Genomic DNA, 27215 nt, shown 5'->3' on the forward strand with positions numbered 1-27215 from the left:
CACAGGAAATAAAAGCTAAAAGAAACAAATGGGACCCAATTAAACTTAAAAGCTTTTGCACAGAAAAGGAAACCACTGACAAAATGAGAAGACACCTACCAAGTAGAGAAAAGATTTCCTAATTATATCATCAATAAGGGGTTAATATCCAAAATATGTAAACAGGTCATACAAGTCAAGATAAAAGAAAAAAAAACAATTAAAAAATGGGCAGGAGAACTAAATGGACATTCTTCCAAAGAGGAAATACTCTGGACAACAGGCATATGAAAAGATGTTTAACATCGCTAATCGTCAGGGAGATGCAAATCTAAACCACCTCAAACCTGTCAGAATGGCTATCATCAAAAAGAACACAAATAATAAATATTGGAGAGGATGTGGAGAAAACCCTAACTCTTCTTGGGAATGTAAATTGGTGCAACCACTGTGAAAAACAGTATGGAGTTTTCTCAAAGAAAACAAAAGTAGAACTACCATATGACCCAGCAATTCCACTCCTGGGTACATAGCTGAGAAAAACAAAAACACTAAATCGAAAGGATACATACAATGTTTGTAGCTGCATTATTTAAAACTGCTAAGATAGGGAAGCAACCTAAGTGTTCATCAAGAAATGAATGGATAAAGAAGATGTGGTATACATATACAATGGAATACTACTCAGCCAAAAAAAAACAACCATAAAACCACACAAGAAAAAACAAGAACAAAATTTTGCCATTTGCAGCAACATGGATGGACTTGGAGGGCATTATGCTAAGTGAAATGAGTCAGGGAGAGAAAGACAAATCCTGTATGATATTACCTATATGTGGAATCTATAAAATAAAACAAATTAGTAAATATACCAAAAAAGAAGCAGACTCACAGATATAGAAAACATACTAGTGGTTACCTTGTGGAAAGGTAGGGGCAAGATAGGAGTAGGGGATTCAGAGGTACAAACTATTATGTACAAAATAAATAAGCTTCGAAGATATATTATACAACACAGGGAATATAACCAATGTTTTATAATAACTATAAATGGTGTTTAACCTTTAAACATTGTGAACAACTATGTTGTGCACCTGTAACTTACCTAAGTATGCTTCAGAAACAACTACAAAAAAAACCTGTTGACCTGAATTTTGCATTTTATAAGTATTCATATATTTAGACTATATTACACTTATTTTGGTGATCATTTCAAAATATATATAAAGATCAAGTCAGATGTTGTATATCTGAAAAGAATATAATGTCATATGTCAATTATATCTCAGTTTTAAAAAAGAATATACAGGTGCCTCAGTAAAGATACAAAACTACATACAGCAGGCCTGACCATGGAAAAACAATTTTTTTTCAAAGCTGATGCCAAGCCCTGTCTTGTGCTTTCAGGAGAAGCTGTTTTTAATGTTTTGTAAAACAACTATGTAACTCAGTAATGAAATCAGTTAAAGCACTTATGAGATTCAATACACATTTTTTGGAGGGGGAGGTAAATTTCAGCAAGTTACATACAAAGAAGTTAACTGTAGCACAATGTATATTAGAATGATTTTGATAACTAAATATTTATAATTTATGTTTATAATTTCACAGGGCAAATACTTCTACGATAATACATTTCATCATAGAGTATAAAAATTTACTGTTTTACAATTAATTTTTAAAATACCAACACATGCCTCTGTGATGAAGTTAAAGAGTATAAGTATCTTATAATTTTGCTATTTTAATAAAAATGTAATTAAAAGAGTAAACCACCAGGTGGGAGTGTTTCACAATATTATACCCTGTAGAAAGCATTCTACAGTCAAGGTGTTTTTCTCCTTGAAGGCAGTTTTCGAGATTGAAGCATGTATTGTGTATATATTACTTAGAGATTTTTACCCTTACTCTTTCACTTCTAAGTTGTGTCATTATTGAACTTCATTAATTCAAGTTTTGTCAGTTATACAGGTCTTTTCTAAGGGATCAGGATTTTTCAACTCAATATATGATGAAATTGTGCTATAATACTTAGGACATGAAAAATATATGTTCTTTTTCATCTTTTCCTTTCTGGTAGAAACAGAAGTGACCTCCAATTTGTTTATATTATTATCTATTTCTAAACAAATTGATAATTCTTCCTTTTATCCTTTTATCTTCCTTTTATTCTTCCTTTTATCTGTAATTTATAAATACGAGAGGTACAAAGATACAATATGTTCTGCTGAACATCTGCATAGCTAAATTAATAGTAACGTGTATCATCAGCCTGTTGTAAAGATGAAAATGAGTTCAAATATGTGAATAACTCAGCCATATGCAAAGTGCTAATCACACATGATGACATTAGTAATGAAACACTTTTTAAAAACTGTTAACTGGGGGCTTCCCAGGTGGCACAGTGGTTGGGAGTCTGCCTGCCGATGCAGGGGACACGGGTTCGTGCCCCGGTCCGGGAGGACCCCACATGCTGAGGAGCGGCTGGGCCCGTGAGCCATGGCCGCTGAGCCTGCACGTCCGGAGCCTGTGCTCCACAACGGGAGAGGCCACAACATTGAGAGGCCAGCGTACCGCAAAAGAAAACACAAAAAAACCTATTAACAGAAAAAATGTAGTTATGATCATGTTGATCATTCTGCAGTAAAAGAGTGCCATTTGAAGCAAACTATCTTGTTAAGAAAAGTGAGGCAGTGAAATCTGAGTTGACATCTAATACAAATAAAACATTAACTTCAAACTCAAGTTGAACTTTCACTTCAGTACATAAAAGTTAACTTTGGCACCCTCAGCAACTCCTGAAGGGCTTGTTAGCACAAGAATGCTGGATTCCATCCCGAATTTCTGGTTCTGTAGATCTGGGGTTGCACCCAAGAATCTGCATGTTTAAAAGTTCCCAGATGTTGCTGCTTCCCCTGCTGGTCAGGTGATGGCACCTAGAGAACAACTGACCTACAACAATGCCGATATTGGAAAACAATCCATTAAAATAAAGAAAAATTTAGAAAGAACAAAATTACATTCCATCAGTTCTCTGAATATTCTTTTCACACAAGTAGTAAATTAACTTCCAGAATGAGAAGTAACAGCATATCCCCTTGATGATTTACGGACTAAAATCCACAACAAAGTAATATTAATCTTCAATGTTTTGGGATAGCTGACAGATGTTTTCTTTTTTACCCCAAGAAATGCTGCTCTAGGATAAATTGCACAACTTCCTATTATATGTACGTACATACACACACACACACACACACACACACACACACACACATATATATATTTTTTTAACTTAATTACTTTGTTTTATTTATTTTTTGGCTCTGTTGGATCTTTGTTGCTACACACAGACTTTCTCCAGTTGCAGCGAGCGGGGGCTACTCTTCGTTGCGGTGAGTGGGCTTCTCATCGCGGTGGCTTCTCTTGTTGCAGAGCACAGGCTCTAGGCATGTGAGCTTAGCTGCTCCACGGCATGCGGGATCTTCCCAGACCAGGGCTTGAACCCATGTCCCCTGCATTGGCATGCAGATTCTTAACCACTGTGCCACCAGGGAAGTCCCAATATATATATATTTTTTTAATTAAGCATATGAAACAGCTACTCTTGAGGGACTCTGAGAAGTTATGAAATGGTTGGAAAATTGCTTCAGCGTCTGTTCTGGTTCTGTGGCAGAGCAATCTCACAGTTCTTGGTTCTCTCCAAGTCTGAGCAGAAAGTCTCTTTGCACTGGAATAAGCAACACTTCTTAAATCCTTCCAAACCTTTAATCAGTTTCTACCCCCCTCTCTCGGCCATTTCTTTATCTTCCCAGTGGCTGCAGAAGTGCATGCCTACAACAGATTACTGTAAACCATTTTGAAATTATCCTACTTCCCAGGATCCTCCAAGCCTCTGCTTCACAGATCTTTAGAAAGTTTTTTAGTTAATGGGGATGCCTAGTGTACATGGTAAAATAAACATGCATATTATACCAACACTGAACTTTCCTAGAGTTACACAAGAGCCCACTACTCCAGAGAGAAAGCATCTATGTTCGTACTTCTTCCTGAAACTATAACTGTTCAGAGGGTAACATTTTTCATTCTCAGATTTTACCTTGATTTACAACCAAGGCTGTGGCTGTGGCAAATTCAAATCTGAGACATGCAAACAGGGTGCAAAAAATGTAACAGTAAAATTTAAAGAAAGAGCACAATTAGTCTCCACAGGATAGGTAAAGAGGAAGAATGATCATAGTATTTAGGGTTAGCAAGGGAGATAGATGGTCAACTGTTGATAACTCCTGGTAACACTAACTGGTAAAACATTTTAAAAGAGCAATTTGGCCGTATGTATCAAAATGTAGAAGAAGTCCCAAAATATACTCTAGAAATGTAATTAAGAACACTGTATTTCCTACAATTTATATTCAACTGTAAGGGAAAAAATAGCAATACAACTCAAATTTTAAAAGCAGTCATTTTCAAGTAAACCTGTTATGAAGAGAGCACTTTATAGTGATAGAATGTCACAATGGAAACTTTTGGAGTTCAGAGTCCAGGAGTTACTATTCTGACATATATATAAGCCTGGAATCTATTTGCACATGTCTATTTTCTGGGAAAAATCTGTAATAGCTTTCATCAGATGCCCAAAGCTGCTCAGATGCTCAATTTTCCATTTAAACAGGGGTTTAGAGAATTTGCTCAAGCCCAGTTTATTCACCTTTCTTAGGAACTCCTGATCTAGTCACCCCCACGTTTAATTTAAGAAGAAACTGAGGTCTAAAAAAAATGTTTGAGGAGGAGCAGGGAATGGCAGCCAGGAGGGAGTGGGAGAGCCTGGATGGAGGCCGGGTTGAAGGTCAGGGCCTTTTCCTGGCCACCGTGGCATGGATCCCTACTTGAACACTGTAAGTGACTTTTACCCTGGGATTCAGAAATGTCTACAGGACTGAGACTGGACCCGCTAAAGCTTACACCAGCACACAGATAAAATATCCTTCAACTGAACTGCATGTGCCCAGTCACTCAACATAAATCTAAACCTGTGTGGATGACAGGCTCTTGGTGCTCCAGCCAGGCGTCAGGGCTGTGCCTCTGAGGTGGGAAAGTCAAGTTCAGGACACTGGTCCACAAGAGACCTCCCAGCTCCACGTAATAACAAACGGCGAAAATCACCCAGAGATCTCCATCTCAACGCCAAGACCCAGCTCCACACAACGACCAGCAAGCTACACTGCTGGACACCCTCTGACAAACAATAGCAAGACAGGAACACAACCCCATCCGTTAGCACAGAGGCTGCTTAAAATCATTATAAGGCCACAGACACCCCAAAACACACCACCAGACAGGGACCTGCCCACCAGAAAGATGAGATCCAGCCTCATCCACCAGAACACAGGCACTAGTCCCCTACACAACCCACTGAACCAACCTTAGCCACTGGGGACAGACACAAAAACAACAGGAACTACGAACCTGCAGCCTGCGAAAAGGAGACCCCAAACACAGTAAGTTAAGCAAAATGAGAAGACAGAGAAACACACAGCAGATGAAGAAGCAAGATAAAAACCCACCAGACCAAACAAATGAAGAGGAAATAGGCAGTCTACCTGAACAAAAATTCAAAATAATGACAGTAAAGATGATCCAAAATCTTGGAAATAGAATGGAGAAAATACAAGAAACGTTTAACAAGGACCTAGAAGAACTAAAGAGCAAACAAACAGTGATGAACAACATAATAAATGAAACTAAAAATTCTCTAGAAGGGATCAATAGCAGAATAACTGAGGCAGAAAAACGCATAAGTGACCTGGAAGATAAAACAGTGGAAATAACTATTGCAGAGCAGAATAAAGAAAAAAGAATGAAAATAATTGAGGACAGTCTCAGAGACCTCTGGGACAACATTAAACACACCAAAATTCGAATTATAGGGGTCACAGAAGAAGAAGAAGAGAAAAAGAAAGGGACTGAGAAAATATTTGAAGAGATTATAGTTGAAAACTTCCTTAATATGGGAAAGGAAAGAGTTAATCAAGTCCAGGAAGCACAGAGAGTCCCATACAGGATAAATCCAGGGAGAAACATGCCAAGACACATATTAATCAAACTATCAAAAATTAAATACAAAGAAAAAATATTAAAAGCAGGAAGGGAAAAACAACAAATATCACACAAGGGAATTCCCGTAAGGTTAAGGGCTGATCTTTCAGCAGAAACTCTGCAAGGCAGAAGGAAGTGGCAGGACATATTTAAAGTGATGAAGGAGAAAAATCTACAACCAAGATTACTCGACCCAGCAAGGATCTAATTCAGATTTGACGGAGAAATTAAAACCGTTACAGACAAGCAAAAGCTAACAGAATTCAGCACCACCAAACCAGCTTTACAACAAATGCTAAAGGAACTTCTCTAGCAGGAAACACAAGAGAAGGAAAAGACCTACAATAACAAACCCAAAACAATTAACAAAATGGTAATAGGAACATACATATCGATAATTACCCTAAATGTAGATGGCTTAAATGCTCCCACCAAAAGTCACAGACTGACTGAATGGATACAAAAACAAGACCCATATATATGCTGTCTACAAGAGACCCACTTCAGACCTAGGGACACATACACACTGAAAGTGACGGGATGGAAAAAGATATTCCATGCAAAAGGAAATCAAAAGAAAGTGGGAGTAGCAATTCCCATATGAGACAAAATAGACTTTAAAACAAAGACTATCACAAGAGACAAAGAAGGACACTGCATAATGATCAAGGGATCAATCCAGGAAGAAGATATAACAATTGTAAATATTTATGCACCAACATGGGAGCACCTCAATACATAAGGCAAATGCTAACAGCCATAAAAGGGGAAATCGACAGTAACACAATCATAGTAGAGGACTTTAACACCCCACTTTCACCAATGGACAGATCATCCTAAATGAAAATAAATAAGGAAACACAAGCTTTAAATGATACATTAAACAAGATGGACTTAACTGATATTTATAGGACGTTCTATCCAAAAACAATAGAATACACATTCTTCTCAAGTGCTCATGGAACGTTCTCCAGGATAGATCATATCTTGGGTCACATATCAAGCCTTGGTAAATTTAAGAAACTGAAATCGTATCAACTATCTTTTCCGACCACAACACTATAAGACTAGATATCAATTACAGGAAAAAATCTGTAAAAATTACAAACACATTGGAGGCTAAACAATACACTACTTAATAACCAAGAGATCACTGAAAATATCAAAGAGGAAATCAAAAAATACCTAGAAACAAATGACAATGAAAACACGATGACCCAAAACCTATGGGATGCAGCAAAAGGAGTTCTAAGAGGGAAGTTCATAGCAATACAATCCTACCTTAAGAAACAAGAAACATCTCAAATAAACAACCTAACCTTACACCTAAAGCAATTAGAGAAAGAAGAACAAAAAACCCGCAAATTTAGCAGAAGGAAAGAAATCATAAAGATAAGATCAGAAATAAATGAAAAAGAAATGAAGCAAATGATAGCAAAGCTTAATAAAAGTCAAAGCTGGTTCTTTGAGAAGATAAACAAAATTGATAAACCATTAGCCAGACGCATCAAGAAAAAGAGGGAGAAGACTCAAATCAACAGAATTAGAAATGAAAAAGGAGAAGTAACAACTGACACTGCAAAAATACAAAGGCTCATGAGACACTCCTACAAGCAACTGTATGCCAATAAAATGGACAACCTGGAAGAAATGGACAAATTCTTAGAAATGCACAACCTTCTGAGGCTGAAGTAGGAAGAAATAGAAAATATGAACAGACCAATCACAACCCCTGAAATTGAAACTGTGATTAAAAATCTTCCAACAGGGCTTCCCTGGTGGTGCAGTGGTTGAGAGTCCACCTGCCGATGCAGGGGACACGGGTTCGTGCCCCGGTTTGGGAAGATCCCAAATGCCACGAAGCGGCTGGGCCTGTGAGCCATGGCCGCTGAGCCTACGCTTCCAGAGCCTGTGCTCCGCAACGGGAGAGGCCACAACAGTGAGAAGCCCGTGTACCGCAAAAAAATAAAAAAAACAAAAACAAAAATCTTCCAACAAACAAAAGCCCAGGACCAGATGGCTTCACAGGCAAATTCTATCAAACATTTAGAGAAGTGCTAACACCTATCCTTCTCAAACTCTTCCAAAATATAGCAGAGGGAGGAATACTCCCAAACTCATTCTACGAGGCCACCATCACCCTGATACCAAAAGCAGACAAAGATGTCACAAAGAAAGAAAACTACAGGCCAATATCACTGATGAACATACATGCAAAAATCCTCATCAAAATACTAGCAAACAGAATCCAACAGCACATTAAAAGGATCATACACCATGATCAAGTGGGGTTTATCCCAGGAATTCAAGGATTCTTCAATATACACAAATAAATCAATGTGATACACCATATTAACAAATTGAAGAAGAATAACCATATGATCATCTCAATAGATGCAGAAAAGGTTTTCGACAAAATTCAACACCCATATATGATAAAAACCCTTCAGAAAGTAGGCATAGAGGGAACTTTCCCCAACATAATAAAGGCCATATATGACAAACCCACAGCAAACATCATCCTCAATGGTGAAAAAGTGAAACCATTTCCACTAAGATCAGGAAGAAGACAAGGTTGCCCACTCTCACCACTATTATTCAACATAGTTTTGGAAGTTTTAGCCAAAGCAATCAGAGAAGAAAAATAAATAAAAGGAATCCAGACTGGAAAAGAAGAAGTAAAGCTGTCATTGTTTGCAGATGACATGATACTATGCATAGAGAATTGTAAAGATGCTACCAGAAAACTACTAGAGCTAATCAACGAATTTGGTAAAGTAGCAGGATACAAAATTAATGCACAGACATCTCTTGCATCCCTATACACTAACGATGAAAAACCTGAATGTGAAATTAAAAAAACACTCCCATTTACCATTGCAACAAAAAGAATAAAGTACCTAGGAATAAACCTACCTAAGGAGACAGAAGACCAGAAATGCAGAAAATTATAAGACACTGATGAAAGAAATTAAAGATGATACAAATAGATGGAGAGATATACCATGTTCTTGGATTGGAAGAATCAACATTGTGAAAATGACTCTACTACCCAAAGCAATCTACAGATTCAATGCAATCTCTATCAAACTACCACTGGCATTTTTCACAGAACTAGAGCAAAAAAAAATCACAATTTGTTTGGAAACACAAAAGACCCCGAATAGCCAAAACAATCTTGAGAAAGAAAAATGGAGCTGGAGTAATCAGGCTCCCTGACTTGAGACTATACTACAAAGCTACAGTAATAAAGACAGTATGGTACTGGCACAAAAACAGAAATATAGATCAATGGAACAGGATAGAAAGCCCAGAGATAAGGTGACAATATGTGCGTGGGTTTATCTTTGATAAAGGAGGCAAGAATATACAGTGGAGAAAAGACAGCCTTTTCAATAAGTGGTGCTGCGAAAACTGGACAGCTACATGTAAAAGAATGAAATTAGAACACATCCTAACACCATACACAAAAATAAACTCCAAATGGATTAGAGACCTAAATGTAAGGCCAGACACTATCAAACTCTTAGAGGAAAACACAGGCAGAGCACTCCATGACATAAATCACAGCAAGATCCTTTTTGACCCATCTCCTAGAAAAATGGAAATAAAAATAAACAAATGGGACCTAATGAAACTTCAAAGCTTTTGCACGGCAAAGGAAACCATAAACAAGACCAAAAGACAACACTCAGAATGGGAGAAAACATTTGCAAATGAAGCCACTGACAAAGGATTAATCTCCCAAATTTGCAAGCAGCTCATGCAGCTCAATATCATAAAAACAAACAACCCATTCCAAAAACGGGCAGAAGACCTAAATAGACGTTTCTCCAAAGGAGAATACAGATTGCCAACAAACACATGAAAGAATGCTGAACATCATTAATCGTTAGAGAAATGCAAATCAAAACTACAATGAGATATCATGTCACACTAGTCAGAATGGCCATCATCAAAAAATCTACAAACAATAAATGCTGGAGAGGGTGTGGAGAAAAGAGAACCCTCTTGCACTGTTGGTGGGAATGTAAACTGATACAGCCACTATGGAGAACAGTATGGAGATTCCTTAAAAAACTACAAGTAGAACTACCATATGACCCAGCAATCCCACTACTGGGCATATACCCTGAGAAAACCATAATGCAAAAAAAGTCATACCAAAAGTACCAAAATGTTCATTGCAGCTCTATTTACAATAGCCCAGAGATGGAAACAACCTAATTGCCCATCATCGGATGAATGAATAAGGAAGATGTGGCACATATATACAATGGAATATTACTCAGCCATAAAAAGAAACGAAATTGAGCTATGTGTAATGAGGTGGATAGACCTAGAGTCTGTCATACAGAGTGAAGTAAGTCAGAAAGAAAAAGACAAATACCATATGCTAACACATATATATGGAATTTAAGAAAAAAAATGTCATGAAGAACCTAGGGGTAAGACAGGAATAAAGACGCAGACCTACTGGAGAACGGACTTGAGGATATGGGGAGGGGGAAGGGTGAGCTGTGACAGGGCGAGAGAGAGTCATGGACATATATACACTGACAAACATAAGGTAGATAGCTAGTGGGAAGCAGCCACATGGCACAGGGATATTGGCTCGGTGCTTTGTGACAGCCTGGAGGGGTGGGATAGGGAGGGTGGGAGGGAGGGAGATGCAAGAGGGAAGACATATGGGAACATATGTATATGTATAACTGATTCACTTTGTTATAAAGCAGAAGCTAACACACCATTGTAAAGCAATTATACCCCAATAAAGATGTTAAAAAAAACTACAAGTAGAACTACCATATGACCCAGCAATCCCACTACTGGGCATATACCCTGAGAAAACCATAATGCAAAAAGAGTCATACCAAAAGTACCAAAATGTTCACTGCAGCTCTATTTACAATAACCAGAACATAGAAGCAACCTAAGTGTCCATAGATGGATGAATGGATAAAGAAGATGTGGCACATATATATAATGGAATATTACTCAGCCATAAAAAGAAACGAAACTGAGTTATTTGTAGTGAGGTGGATGGACCCAGAGTCTATCATACAGAGTGAAGTAAGTCAGAAAGAGAAAAACCAATACTGCATGCTAACACATATATATGGAATCTAAAAAAAAAAAATCGTCATGAAGAACCTAGGGGCAAGATGGGAATAAAGACACAGACCTACTAGAGAATGGACTTGAGAATATGGGGAAGGGTAAGGGTAAGGGTAAGTTGGGACAAAGTAAGAGAGTGGCATGGACATATATACACTACCAAACGTAAAATAGATAGCTAGTGGGAAGCAGGTGCATAGCACAGGGAGATCAGCTCGGTGCTTTGTGACCACCTAGAGGGGTGGGATAGGGAGGGTGGGAGGGAGGGAGATGCAAGAGGGAAGAGATTTGAGGACATATGTATATGTATATGTATAGCTGATTCACTTTGTTATAAAGCAGAAACTAACACACCATTGTAAAGCAATTATACTCCAACAAAGATGTTAAAAAACAAAGTTTGACGAAGTCACTGTGCTCTTTATAGCATGTGGTTAAAGTATATAGATACAGAGACCTCCGTGGACATCTAGCAGTTAAGACTCCATGCTTCCACTGCAGAGGGCATGGGTTTGATCCCTGGTCAGGGAACTAAGATCCACATGCTGCATGTTGTAGCCAGAATGTTAAAAAAAAAAAAAAAAAAAAAGGAAGAAAGAAAAAAGTATATAGATATAGCATATTTTCTTATCTATATTTTTATCCATCTATCTATATACATATATCTGTATTTAAATATATATGTATTTAATAAGTATGTATGCAAATATGGATATAATGTGTGTGTATATGTATAACCTCTATAATGTGCTTTGATGTTTGTGCTTTTACATTTGTCATTGTTCTGGATTAGAATCCCTTGCTAGAAAAAAGTAGGATATCTAGTTTAACATCATTATTTTATATGATGAATTCAGAAAAAGGGACTTGCCTAACGTCACATCGCTTATCTGTAGTGATGAAATCCAAAAGGTAACCTTCAATATTTTAGATTTCATAGCCTGGCTCCCCCACTTTCCAGCTGTATGACCTAGCAAGCCCCTCAAAATTCAGTTTTCTCATCTGTGATGATACCTTTCAGGTTTGTGGGTAGGAATGAGTAAGAAAATTTTAACTAAAATAACAAGGAGCAAAATAGGTTCTTGCCAAATAGTTGCTGGACACTTTAAGCCAAATGTAACTATTTGTAAGATATAATGATTTTCATGTGTGAAAGCAAGTAAGATAATGACTATGATCATCAATATGGAAATACCCATAACTGCTTACATAAAATATAAAATCCCTTATAATTTATGTTATGGATTTTTATAAACTATCTTAATGTCTTAACTACTATCTGTACCACAAGTTATAGGAAAAGAGCTTTTCAGTAGGATCTATTGAGTTTTTCATCTCACCAGAGGTCTTGCATCTTTCTACTCTGCTAGACGTAAAGCTTCTGTAACAGCCATCACGGATTTCTCCATCCTCTCGCTGAAATCATCACATCAAAACTGATCATTGTCTGCAGCCTTTCTCAGAAAAATGTATGGGACTTGTTATAATTGAAACAAGTGGTGAAAAATTCTATGGACACACTTTTTTTTTTTTTTTTTGCGGTACGTGGGCCTCTCACTGTTGTGGCCTCTCCCGTTGCAGAGCACAGGCTCCAGACGCGCAGGCTCAGTGGCAATGGCTCACGGACCCAGCCGCTGCGCGGCATGTGGGATCCTCCCGGACCGCGGCACGAACCCGCGTTCCCTGCATCGGCAGGCGGACTCTCAACCACTGTGCCTCCAGGGAAGCCCTGGATGCACTTCTAATTGTAGCCCACTGCTGGGCTTCCCTTGAGTGGGTAGTTCTCCATTTTTTATAGTCTGAGGATTTTCAGGAAACTAATGTAACACAGAAGACCTTAACCTGCTTTTAAGGATTTCAGGACCCTTATACTTTCTTTGGGACTATGCACAAATGGCCATAGCATTCATGACCCACCACCCATTAAAAGTATTTATTTGTTTTTATTCTTTTTCCTTACAAAATTCTTCCTTTCTCTGCCAGCCTTGGTGAAATCAGAGGACAAAGAGAAAGCAACTAATTGCTTGCACAGCTCCCAATTGTATAGTTAAGTTCATTAGAACACACATTATACTGGAATCCTGCAGATGGTTGGACACATGGTCTCTAAAATGTTATTTATACTTTGGAACTAGTAACAACGAGTCACTTGCCTAAATAATTAAAAATGCATATTCCATATCAAACAAAGTCTGTGATCATCACTCTTTGGCTGCATGCACTGCAGTCTAAATTAACAATCCTTCACTTCTTTTCCGACCTGTCACCAACTAAAATACATATATAACCATGCCTATGTGATATTACTACTGACAGCGTGATAATAATTGATAAGATGAGTTAGCTACTTTTTTCCTCAAAGTATATCTTAGTGATTGAGAGTATGAATTTTTAAGTCAGTATAGTTGATGAATGGACGGCAACTCACGTTACATGCCAGCTCCAATCACATAGTAGTGGCTGTTGGAAGAGCTCTGTGGGGAAGGAAGGCACACTGAGGTAGTTCAACAGAAAGTGCCAGAATCGATTAATAATGTCTGCCATGGACTTAGGAATAGGGACTAGCAGCACATACACAGAGTATTTGCCTTTCCTGGGTTTGTGGTTATGAACCCTAGGTTTTAAGAGTCAGACATTCCTGGATTTACTGTCTGGCATCACCACTTACCAGCTAGGTAACCAGCTAAGTAAATGGCTTCCAGGGAGTTATTTAATCTCTGAGTCTGTATCACTCAGTTTCATCAACTGTAATTGAGGAAACTAATATTCTCTCTCTTTCTCCCTCTCTCTTCCCACATCAGTCTCTGTCTTGATAGTTATGATTTTTAAATGCTTGTAAAGTGGTACCAGGCATACAGCTATGTAGTCAATAAAATTAGGCAGTACTATTACTGCTTCTACTAATGATATTTTAAAGAAAGAATATTTTCTCAGGTTCCTCACACACTGAAAAAGCAACTAGGCAGCAGAGATATTAAGAATTCACAGAGGACCTGTGCGGAAGGGGAGAGGCAGCACATACAAAGCAGGGCCTCCAGAGTGTGGAGTGCTGGAGTTTTTTAGAGCCTTATCCACCAGAGGGCAGACAGCAGAAGCAAGAAGAACTACAATCCTGCAGCCTGTGGAACGAAAACCACATTCACAGAAAGATAGACAAAATGAAAAGGCAGAGGACTTGTACCAGATGAAGGAACAAGATAAAAACCCAGAAAAACAACTAAATGAAGTGGAGATAGGCAACCTACCAGAAAAAGAATTCAGAATAATGATAGTGAAGATGATCCAGGACCTCAGAAAAAGAATGGAGGCAAAAAGCGAGAACATGCAAGAAATGTTTAACAAAGACCTAGAAGAATTAAAGAACAGACATCTAGAAGAATTAAAGAACAAACAAATAGAGACGAACAATACAATAACTGAAATGAAAAATACACTAGAAGGAATCAATAGCAGAAAAACTGAGGAAGAAGAACAGATAAGTGACCTGGAAAACAGAATGGTGGAATTCACTGCCACAGAACAGAATAAAGAAAAAAGAATGAAAAGAAATGAAGACAGCCTAACAGACATCTGGGACAACATTAAACACAACAACATTCGCATTATAGAGGTCCTAGCAGGAGAAGAGAGAGACAAAGGACCCAAGAAAATGTTTGAAAAGATTACAGTCGAAAACTTCCCTAACATAGGAAAGGAAATAACCACCCAAGTCTAGGAAGCACAGAGAGTCCCAGGCAGGATAAAGCCAAGCAGAAACATGCTGAGGTACAATCAAATTGGCAAAACTTAAAGACAAAGAAAAATTACTGAAAGCAACAAGGGAAAAATGACAAATAACATACAAGGGAACTCCCATAAGGTTAATAGCTGATTTCTCAGCAGAAACTCTACAAGCCAGAAGGGGGTGGCACAATATATTTAAAATAATGAAAGGGAAGAACCTACAACAACATTACTCTACGTGGAAAGGATCTCATTCAGATTCGATGGAGGAATCAAAAGATTTACAGACAAACAAAAACTAAGAGAATTCAGCACCACCAAATCAGCTCTACAACAAATGCTAAAGGAACTTCTCTAAGTGGAAAACACAAGAGAAAAAAAGGATCTACAAAAACAAACTCTAAACAATTAAGAAAATGCTAATAGGAACGTACATATTGATAATTACCTTAAAGGTGAATGGGTTAAATGCTCCAACCAAAAGACACAGACTGGCTGAATGGATACAAAAACAAGACCCATATATATGCTTCTACAAGAGACCCACTTCAGACCTAGGGACACATACAGACAAAGTGAGGGGATGGAAAAAGTTATTCCATGCAAATGGAAATCAAAAGCAAGCTGGAGCAGCAATTCTCATATCACACAAGATTGACTTTAAAATAAAGACTATTACAAGAGACAAGGAAGGACACTACATCATGATCAAGGGATCAATCCAAGAAGAAGATATAACAATTATAAATATATATGCACCCAACATAGGAGTACCTCAACACACAAGGCAACTGCTAACAGCTATAAAAGAGGAAATCGACAATAACACAATAACACCTCACTTATACCAATGGACAGATCATCCAGACAGAAATTAATAAGGAACCACAAACTTTAAATGACAGAATAGACCAGACAGATTTAATTGTTATTTATAGGACACTCCATCTGAAAAGAGCAGATTACATTTTCTTCTCAAGTACACATGGAACATTCTCCAGGATAGATCACATTTTGGGTCACAAAGCAAGCCTCGGTAAATTTCAGAAAATTGAAATCATATCAAGCATCTTTTCCAACCACAGCGCTATGAGGTTAGAAGAAAATTACAGGGAAGAAAACGTAAAAAATACAAACACACAGAGGCTAAACAGTATGTTACTAAATAACCAAGAGATCACTGAAGAAATCAAGGAGGAAATCAAAAAATACCTAGAGACAAATGACAACAAAAACACGATGATCCAAAACCTATGGGATGCAGCAAAGCAGTTCTAAGACGGAAGTTTACAGCAATACAATCATACCTGAAGAGAGAAGAAAAATCTCAAATAAACAATCTAACCTTACAACTAAAGGAACTAGAGAAAGGAGAACAAACAAAACCCAAACTTAGTAGAAGGAAAGAAGTCATAAAGATCAGAACAGAAATAAATAAAATAGAAACAAAGAAAACAATAGCAAAGATCAATGAAACAAAAAGCTGGTTCTTTGAGAAGATAAAATTGATAAACCTTTAGCCAGACTCATCAAGAAAAAAGGGAAAAGGCTCAAATCAATAAAATTAGAAATGAAAAAGGAGAAGTTACAATGGACACCACAGAAATACAAAGCATCATAAGAGACTACTACAAGCAACTCTATGTCAATAAAATGGACAACCTGGAAGAAATGGACAAATTCTTAAAAGGTATAAGCTTCCAAGACTAAACCAGGAAAAAGTAGAAAATATGAACATACCAATCACAAGTAATGAAATTGAAACTGTGAATAAAAATCTTCCAAAAAACAGAAGTCCAGGACCAGATGGCTTCACAGATGAATTCTATCAAACATTTAGAGAAGAGCTAACACCTATCCTTCTCAACTCTTCCAGAAAATTGCAGAGGAAGAAACACTCCCAAACGCATTCTACAAGGCCACCATCCCCCCGATACCAAAACCAGACAAAGATGTCACAAAGAAAGAAATCTACAGACCAATATCATGGATGAACATAGATGCAAAAATCCTCAACACAATACCAGCAAACAGAGTCCAACAACACATTAAAAGGATCATACACCATGAGCAAGTGGGATTTATCCCAGGGATGCAAGGATTCTTCAGTATACGCAAATCACTTAATGCAATACACCATATTAACAAATTGAAGACTAAAAAAAATAGGATCATCTCAACAGATGCAGAGAAAGCTTTTGACAAAATTCAACACCCAGTTATGATAAAAACTCTCCAGAAAGTGGGCATAGAGGGAACCTACCTCCATAATGGAGGCCATATATGACAAACCCACAGCAAACATCATCCTCAATGGTGAAAAACTGAAAGGATTTCCTCAACTTCAGGAACAAGACAAGGATGTCCACTCTTGCCACTATTATTCAACACAGTTTTGGAAGTCCTAGCCATGGCAATCAGAGAAGAAAAAGAAATAAAAGGAATACAAATTGGAAAAGAAGAAGTAAAATTGTCACTGTTTGCAGATCACATGATACTACACATAGAAAATCCTAAAGACACCACAAGAAAACAACTAGAGCTAATCAATGAAACCAGTAAAGTAGCGGGATACAAAATTAATGCACAGAAATCTCTTGCATTCCTATACACAAACAATGAAAGATTAGAAAGAGAAATTAAGGAAACAATCCCATCCACCATTGCAACAAAAAGAATAAAAAACCTAGGAATAAACCTACCTAAGGAGGTAAAAGACCTCTACTCAGAAAACTATAAGACACTGATGAGAGAAATCAAAAATGACACAAACAGATGGAGAGATATACCATGTTCTTGGATGGGAAGAATCAATATTGTGAAAATGACTATAGTACCCAAAGCAATCTACAGATTCAGTGCAATCCCTATCAAATTACCAATGGCATTTTTTACAGAATGAGAACAAAGAAATCTTAAACTTTGTATGGAGACACAAAAGACCCTGAACAGCCAAAGCAATCTTGAGGGGAAAAAATGGAGCTGGAGGAATCAGACTCCCTGAGTTCAGACTATACTACAAAGCTACAGTAATTAAGACAATACGGTACTGGCACCAAAACAGAAATATAGATCAATGGAACAGGATAGAAAGCCCAGAGATAAACCCACGCACCTATGGTCAACTAATCTATGACAAAGGAGGCAAGGATATACAATGGAGAAAACACAGCCTCTTCAATAAGTGGTGCTGGGAAAACTGGACAGCTCCATGTAAAAGAATGAAATTAGAACACTCCGTAACACCATACACAAAAATAAACTCAGAATGGATTAAAGACCTAAATGTAAGACAGGACACTATAAAACTCTTAGAGGAAAACATGGGCAGAACACTCTTTGACATAAATCACAGCAAGATCTATTTTGACCCACTTACCAAAGTAATAGAAATAAAACCAAAAATAAACAAATGGGACCTAATGAAACTTAAAAGCTTTTGTATAGCAAAACTTTTGCACAGGAAACTATAAATAAGACGAAAAGAGAACTCTCAGAATGGGAGAAAGTATTTCCAAATGAATCAACAGACAAAGGATTAATCTCCAAAATATATAAACAGCTCATGCAGCTCAAGATTAAAGAAGCTAATCACCCCATCAAAAAATGGACAGAAGAACTAAATAGACATGTCTCCAAAGAAGACATACAGATGGGCAAGAAGCACATGAAAAGCTGCTCAACATCACTAATCATTAGAGAAATGCAAATCTAAACTACAATGAGGTATCACCTCACACCAGTTAGAATGGGCATCATCAGAAAATCTACAAACAACAAATGCTGGAGAGGGTGTGGAAAAAAGGGAACCCTCTTGCACTGTTGGTGGGAATGTAAATTGATACAGCCACTAGGGAGAACAGTACAGAGATTCCTTAAAAAAACTAAAAATAGAATTACCATATGACCCAGCAATCCCATTCCTGGGCATATACCCAGAGAAAACCATAATTCAGCAAGACACATGCACCCCTATGTTAATTGCAGCACTATTTACAATAGCCAGGTCATGGAAGCAACCTAAATGCCCATAGACAGACAAATGGATAAAGAAGATGTGGTACATATATACAATGGAATATTACTCGGCCATAAAAAGGAACGAAAGTGGGTCATTTGTAGACACGTGGATGAACCTAGAGACTGTCCTACAGAGTGAAGTAAGTCAGAAAGAGAAAAACAAATATCGTATATTAATGCATATATGTGGAATCTAGAAAAATGGTACAGATGAACTGGTTTGCAGGGCAGAAATAGAGACACAGAAGTAGAGAACAAACCTATGGACACCAAGGGGGGAGAGCGGCAGGGGGGATGGGGTGAGATGAATTGGGAGATTGGGATTGACATGTATACACTAATTTGTATAAAATAGATAACTAATAAGAACCTGCTGTATAAAATAAACAGAATACACAGCAATCCCTTATCTGTCCTCCTAACCAACCCCCCCCCCCACCAAATTCATGCCTTTCAAACAAGTTCAAAACTAAACGTATCAAAACATAATCTTTGACAACAACTGCTAAAGGAACTTCTCTAGGCAAGAAACACAAAAGAAGGAAAGGACCTACAATAACGAACCCAAAACAATTAAGAAAATGGGAATAGGAACACACATATCGATAATTACCTTAAATGTAAATGGACTAAATGCTCCCACCAAAAGACACAGATTGGCTGAATGGATACAAAAACAAGACCCATATATTTGCTGTCTACAAGAGACCCACTTCAGACCTAGAGACACATACAGACTGAAAGTAAGGGGATGGAAAAAGGTATTTCATGCAAATGGAAACCAAAAGAAAGCTGGAGTAGCAATTCTCATATCAGACAAAATAGACTTTAAAACAAAGACTATTAGAAGAGACAAAGAAGGACACTACATAATGATCAAGGGATCGATCCAAGAGGAAGATATAACAATTGTAAATATTTATGCACCCAACATAGGTGCACCTCAATACATAAGGCAAATACTGACAACCATAAAAGGGGAAATTGACAGTAACACATTCATAGTAGGGGACTTTAACACCCCACTTTCACCAATGGACAGATCATCCAAAATGAAAATAAATAAGGAAACACAAGCCTTAAATGATACATTAAACGAGATGGAGTTAATTGATATTTATAGGACATTCCATCCAAAAACAACAGAATACACATTTTTCTCAAGTGCTCATGGAACATTCTCCAGGATAGATCATATCTTGGGTCACAAATCAAGCCTTGGTAAATTTAAGAAAATTGAAATTGTATCAAGTATCTTTTCTGACCACAACGCTATGAGACTAGATATCAATTACAGGAAAAGATCTGTAAAAAATACAAACACATGGAGGCTAAACAATACACTACTTAATAATGAAGTGATCACTGAAGAAATCAAAGAGGAAATCAAAAAATACCTAGAGACAAATGACAATGGAGACACAACGACCCAAAACCTGTGGGATGCAGCAAAAGCAGTTCTAAGGGGGAAGTTTATAGCAATACAAGCCCACCTTAAGAAGCAGGAAACATCTCGAATAAACAACCTAACCTTGCACCTCAAGCAATTAGAGAAAGAAGAACAAAAAAACCCCAAAGCTAGCAGAAGGAAAGAAATCATAAAAATCAGATCAGAAATAAATGAAAAAGAAATGAAGGAAACAATAGCAAAGATCAATAAAACTAAAAGCTGGTTCTTTGAGAAGATAAACAAAATAGATAAACCACTAGCCAGACTGATCAAGAAAAAAAGGGAGAAGACTCAAATCAATAGAATTAGAAATGAAAAAGGAGAGGTAACAACTGACACTGCAGAAATAAAAGAGATCATGAGAGATTACTACAAGCAACTCTATGCCAATAAAATGGACAATCTGGAAGAAATGGACAAATTCTTAGAAATGCACAACCTGCCAAGACTGAATCAGGAAGAAATAGAAAATATGAACAGACCAATCACAAGCACTGAAATTGAAACTGTGATTAAAAATCTTCCAACAAAGAAAAGCCCAGGACCAGATGGCTTCACAGGCGAATTCTATCAAACATTTAGAGAAGAGCTAACACCTATCCTTCTCAAACTCTTCCACAATATAGCAGAGGGAGGAACACTCCCAAACTCATTCTACGAGGCCACCATCACCTTGATACCAAAACCAGACAAGGATGTCACAAAGAAAGAAAACTACAGGCCAATATCACTGATGATCATAGATGCAAAAATCCTCAACAAAATACTAGCAAACAGAATCCAACAGCACATTAAAAGGATCATACACCATGATCAAGTGGGGTTTATTCCAGGAATGCAAGGATTCTTCAATATACGCAAATCTATCAATGTGATAAACCATATTAACAAACTGAAGGAGAAAAACCATATGATCATCTCAATAGATGCAGAGAAAGCTTTTGACAAAATTCAACACCCATTTATGATCAAAACCCTGCAGAAAGTAGGCATAGAGGGAACTTTCCTCAACATAATAAAGGCCATATATGACAAGCCCACAGCAAACATCATCCTCAATGGTGAAAAACTGAAAGCATTTCCACTAAGATCAGGAACAAGACAAGGTTGCCCACTCTCACCACTCTTATTCAACATAGTTTTGGAAGTTTTAGCCACAGCAATCAGAGAAGAAAAGGAAATAAAAGGAATTCAAATCGGAAAAGAAGAAGTAAAGCTGTCACTGTTTGCAGATGACATGATCCTATACATAGAGAACCCTAAAGATGCCACCAGAAAACTACTAGAGCTAATCAATGAATTTGGTAAGGTGGCAGGATACAAAATTAATGCACAGAAATCTCTGGCATTCCTATATACTAATGATGAAAAATCTGAACGTGAAATCAAGAAAACACTCCCATTTACCATTGCAACAAAAAGAATAAAATATCTAGGAATAAACCTACCTAAGGAGACAAAAGACCTGTATGCAGAAAATTATAAGACACTGATGAAAGAAATTAAAGATGATACAAATAGATGGAGACATATACCATGTTCTTGGATTGGAAGAATCAACATTGTGAAAATGACTCTACTACCCAAAGCAATCTATAGATTCAATGCAATCCCTATCAAACTACCACTGGCATTTTTCACAGAACTAGAACAAAAAATTCTGCAATTTGTATGGAAACACAAAAGACCCCGAATAGCCAAAGCAATCTTGAGAACGAAAGAAGGAACTGGAGGAATCAGGCTCCCTGACTTCAGACTATACTACAAAGCTACAGTTATCAAGACGGTATGGTACTGGCACAAAAAACAGAAAGATAGATCAATGGAACAGGATAGAAAGCCCAGAGATAAACCCACGCACATATGGTCACCTTATCTTTGACAAAGGAGGCAGAAATGTACAGTGGAGAAAGGACAGCCTATTCAATAAGTGGTGCTGGGAAAACTGGACAGCTACATGTAAAAGTATGAGATTAGATCACTCCCTAACACCATACACAAAAATAAGCTCAAAATGGATTAAAGACCTAAATGTAAGGCCAGAAACTATCAAACTCTTAGAGGAAAACATAGGCAGAACACTCCATGACATAAATCACAGCAAGGTCCTTTTTGACCCACCTCCTAGAGAAATGGAAATAAAAACAAAAATAAACAAATGGGACCTAATGAAACTTAAAAGCTTTTGTGCAGCAAAGGAAACCATAAAGAAGACCAAAAGACAACCCTCAGAATGGGAGAAAATATTTGCAAATGAAGTAACTGACAAAGGATTAATCTCCAAAATTTATAAGCAGCTCATGCAGCTTAATAACAGAAAAACAAACAACCCAATCCAAAAATGGGCAGAAGACCTACATAGACATTTCTCCAAAGAAGATATACAGAGTGCCAACAAACACATGAAAGAATGCTCAACATCACTAATCATTAGAGAAATGCAAATCAAAACTACAATGAGATATCATCTCACACCGGTCAGAATGGCCATCATCAAAAAATCTAGAAACAATAAATGCTGGAGAGGGTGTGGAGAAAAGGGAACCCTCTTGCACTGTTGGTGGGAATGTAAATTGATACAGCCACTGTGGAGAACAGTATGGAGGTTCCTTAAAAAGCTACAAATAGAACTACCATATGACCCAGCAATCCCACTACTGGGCATATACCCTGAGAAAACCATAATTCAAAAAGAGTCATGTACCAAAATGTTCATTGAAGCTCTATTTACAATAGCCCAGAGATGGAAACAACCTAAGTGTCCATCATCGGATGAATGGATAAAGAAGATGTGGCACATATATACAATGGAATATTACTCAGCCATAAAAAGAGACGAAATTGAGCTATTTGTAATGAGGTGGATAGACCTAGAGTCTGTCATACAGAGTGAAGTAAGTCAGAAAGAGAGAGACAAATACCGTATGCTAACACATATATATGGAATTAAAAAAAAAAAATGTCATGAAAAACCTAGGGGTGAAACAGGAATAAAGACACAGACTTACTAGAGAATGGACTTGAGGCTATGGGGAGGGGGAAGGGTAAACGGTGACAAAGCGATAAAGAGGCATGGACATATATACACTACCAAACGTAAGGTAGATAGCTAGTGGGAAGCAGCCGCATAGCACAGGGAGATCAGCTCGGTGCTTTGTGACCACCTGGAGGGGTGGGATAGGGATGGTGGGAGGGAGGGAGACGCAAGCGGGAAGAGATATGGGAATATATGTATATATATAACTGATTCATTTTGTTGTGAAGCTGAAACTAACATACCATTGTAAAGCAATTATACTCCAATAAAGATGTTAAAAAAACAAACAAACAAACAAAAAACATAATCTTTGTAGGAGACACCATGCATAGAGGAGAGTGAGCTGACCTTTCAAACATCATGGCATCAAGGGGGACCCATTTTCGCCAGTGCTCCTGGGCCAATCACGTGGCTGGGCTTCAAATTCTTACTCCATCTTCCTCACCAACTTGTGATAAGATTTATCTGTGATACTGCAAGCAAAGGTAATTTCTAAATTTAAAAGTTCTATACGTATGTAAAAATATGGACTTTTAATGTCATTAAAAAATTCAGAAAGAGCAAGGAATACCACACATTTACCCCATATCTGAGATTACCAGAGTTATTATCTTCTCACTTATTTCAGACTATATAATTACTAATTTAAACATAACCTCATAATTCCTTTGCTTGGAATCTCTTAGATTCAGGGGTGAAGAATTTATGCTTTCAAGAAATCCCAGCAACTACTTTCATATAGAATTAAGAAGAGATTTGAAAGCTAATGGTTGCAGGGTTTGGTAAAATAGTGGGGTTCTCCAAGAAGATGGGGAATGGCCAAGTGACTTCAGAGCTAGCTTATAAGGGTCACAGCAAAAGGCTGTTCAGTCTCTGAGCTGTCAACATGAATCCTCGATGGGTGACAATTTGGCTGGGCTCAGCCATGTGGAAAGAGGGTTTAGTAGCAAAGAAAGCCTTGGAATCCAGGAAAGTCAGTTTCTGTGAATGATATCTTCATTACACTGTTTTCCAAAGTAGCATGGATAACTTCCTTCTACCAGAAGAGCTTATTTGCTATTCTTCTAATGAAAAATGAGGTTAATATGACTCCTTTAACACTGTGTGATGTAAAATAGTAAGTAAATTAGAAAGCCCTGTAACATTCCCCTTACTAACATCTGGCTTTTACTAAAAGAAGCTGCATATTGCAGCCTCGGTGCCCTCCTACTGTTTATGTGCCATTTGCAGATAGCAGAAGGAAGTTTATCTGTAGTGTACAGTCAGTGCCCATCATTATGATGAATTATTTCAGCAGGGAAATCAGTCTCTAAAAAAGACCGCGACATTTGGCGCCAAAACTAAGCATTTATCACTTAAAATCTTCAAAGAGAAGCCTAAGTCTTGCCATCCGTCTCAGGGAACGTGCAACAGATGGTGGCGTTGAACGTGCAGCGTCATTATGCTGTGTTCCCATTGGTGAAACATCTGACTTGGACACTTTCCTTCTCACCAGAAAACCATTTTGACTTTGTTCCTTTAGGAGAAAAGACCCCTGCAATTCTGATTCTATTTCTCTTCCAATAATCACACTTGATTAGAGCAGTGGAGCTTCCTTCCTGTGACCACCAAGACCATCCTTTCTCAAAGAAATTTCCCTGGAGCACTGACACTTTGTAATATTTGTTTCTTCTGAGAGGTGGGTGGATGGAGGGAACAAAGGCTTCTATGATCAAAGGAGTGTGAAATTATGGTAAACTGTGTCCCCTTCTTAGAGAGCTGAAATACATGTTAAAGACTGAGAAAATGTAGGATGGAAGCCTGTTTAATCCAGTGTTTCACAAACGTGCATCTTCTTAGAACTCTATCACAGAATCTACATTAACATCGTGTGGGACATGTGAAAAATAGAGTTCAGGAGCTAATGATCTCAGTCATTTCCTCTCCAACTCTCTCTCTCTCTCCTCCCCCCCCACCACCTTTCCATCCCTCCCATTCTCTTTTCCTTCCTTCCTTCCTTCATGCCTCCCTTCCTCCCTCTTTCTTTTTCTTTCTATAAACAGATGTATGTACATTCACTGCATAATCTCTACCCTTCTAGCTAACATTAGGCTGTCTGGTATTTCCCAAAGAAGAAATAAGACGTCATTTTCTGTTGTTTATGTGTACAAAATGCACCTTTTGAATCCATTATTATTGATTTTGATTGTATCACTGGTGGACCATCTGGAAACTTAAAGAAAACACTGCTCTCTAAACTGATACGTGGCAGGATACTTCTCCAGACAAACTCAAGGAAACATATTGAATAAACTCTCAGAACATGTTTTCCTCCTCACAGAACGAGCCTGTCCAGGGCATGATTGTGACACAAGACCTTGGACAAATTTTCTGCAAAACCTAGGAAAGGGTCTGGAATAACATCAACCAGTGCAGTGTCTAAGAGCTCAAGTTATGGATCCAGACAGAGCTGGTATGAACTTTATACCTCTGTGTTTGTTAATCATGTGATCTTGGACACATTATTAAATTCTTCTGGCATTCTGAATGACATTGAGGATTAAATGACATAAAAAATATAGAAAAGTGTTTAGCACAATGCCTGCTAATAAAGCCCACTGAAATAGTAGCTACTGGGCTTCCCTGGTGGCGCAGTGGTTGAGGGTCCGCCTGCCGATGCAGGGGACACGGGTTCGTGCCCCGGTCCGGGAAGATCCCACATGCCGCGGAGCGGCTGGGCCTGTGAGCAATGGCCGCTGAGCCTTCGTGTCCAGAGCCTGTGCTCCGCAATGGGAGAGGCCACAACAGTGAGAGGCCCGTATACCGCAAAAAAAAAAAAAAAAAAAAAAAAAGAAAAGAAATAGTAGCTAGTGTTTTTATTCTATCAGGGAGGATATGAATTGAGAAGGAAGCTAAAATGTCCACTAAACCTGGTACCACACACTTCACTAACACCCATGCTGCTGCTGTTGGTATGAAATTTGGGCTGAATATTAAAACTCGTCCTTTTATTTTCTTTTCATTTATTTACTTTCCCTCCTGAGCCTTTTGGAAGTTTCTTAGATCACCTGCCCAAGGTTTCTGTACTTGGAGAGGGAGTGAATCATTTCTAGTGCTAAGCTCATGTTAATTACACATATAACCTATGGATATGAGCTGAAGAGCCTTCATAAACCAATAATAATAATGGAAGATGGTGTTAAAATGGACTCAAATCTATAAGATATCAGATAGCAGATATCTAAGAGTGCTGTAAAAGAGCCTACCTGGTGGAACTTGCAAGCTTTAGATGGCCAAGAACCAGTTATATGTCTCTGCACAGACCACCAACATTGAGGGAAGGGTTTCTCCCTTTCCTTTAGAGAAAATAACTTCAACAGAATCACACAGATACCTTGAAATGGGTCACCTGAGGTTGAAAGGACACAGGAGACGAGACTAGTGTTTGACTTCTATCTGAAATCTGAACAGCAAAAGATGGATAATTTAGGGAATAGAGGCTGGAAAAGAGAAAGCCGCTTGGGAATCACCTTGTATTACAAGTGTCTGTTGGGGCAAGGATGGGCAGGTCTTTCCTGTGAGAGCCATGAGGGAGTGAGATCCAGCGTGGGGTGGAGGGTCAGCGGTTAGTGGTCAAATCTTGTCCAAGAAGACTTTCCTGGAGGAGGAATAACGTCAGCAGAGAAAAGCAAGCAGTAGACTTCTGGTTTCTAAAGGAACTGCTACAGAAGGAAGTGACCAGCAGCAATGAAAATCCATTTGCCCCAGTCAATGGAGCTGGAGGAAAGAGTTCCCCAACAATAGGATGGGGTT

The sequence above is a fragment of the Delphinus delphis genome, chromosome 10 (assembly GCF_949987515.2).
Source record: "Delphinus delphis chromosome 10, mDelDel1.2, whole genome shotgun sequence".
Taxonomy (NCBI): Eukaryota; Metazoa; Chordata; class Mammalia; order Artiodactyla; family Delphinidae; genus Delphinus; species Delphinus delphis.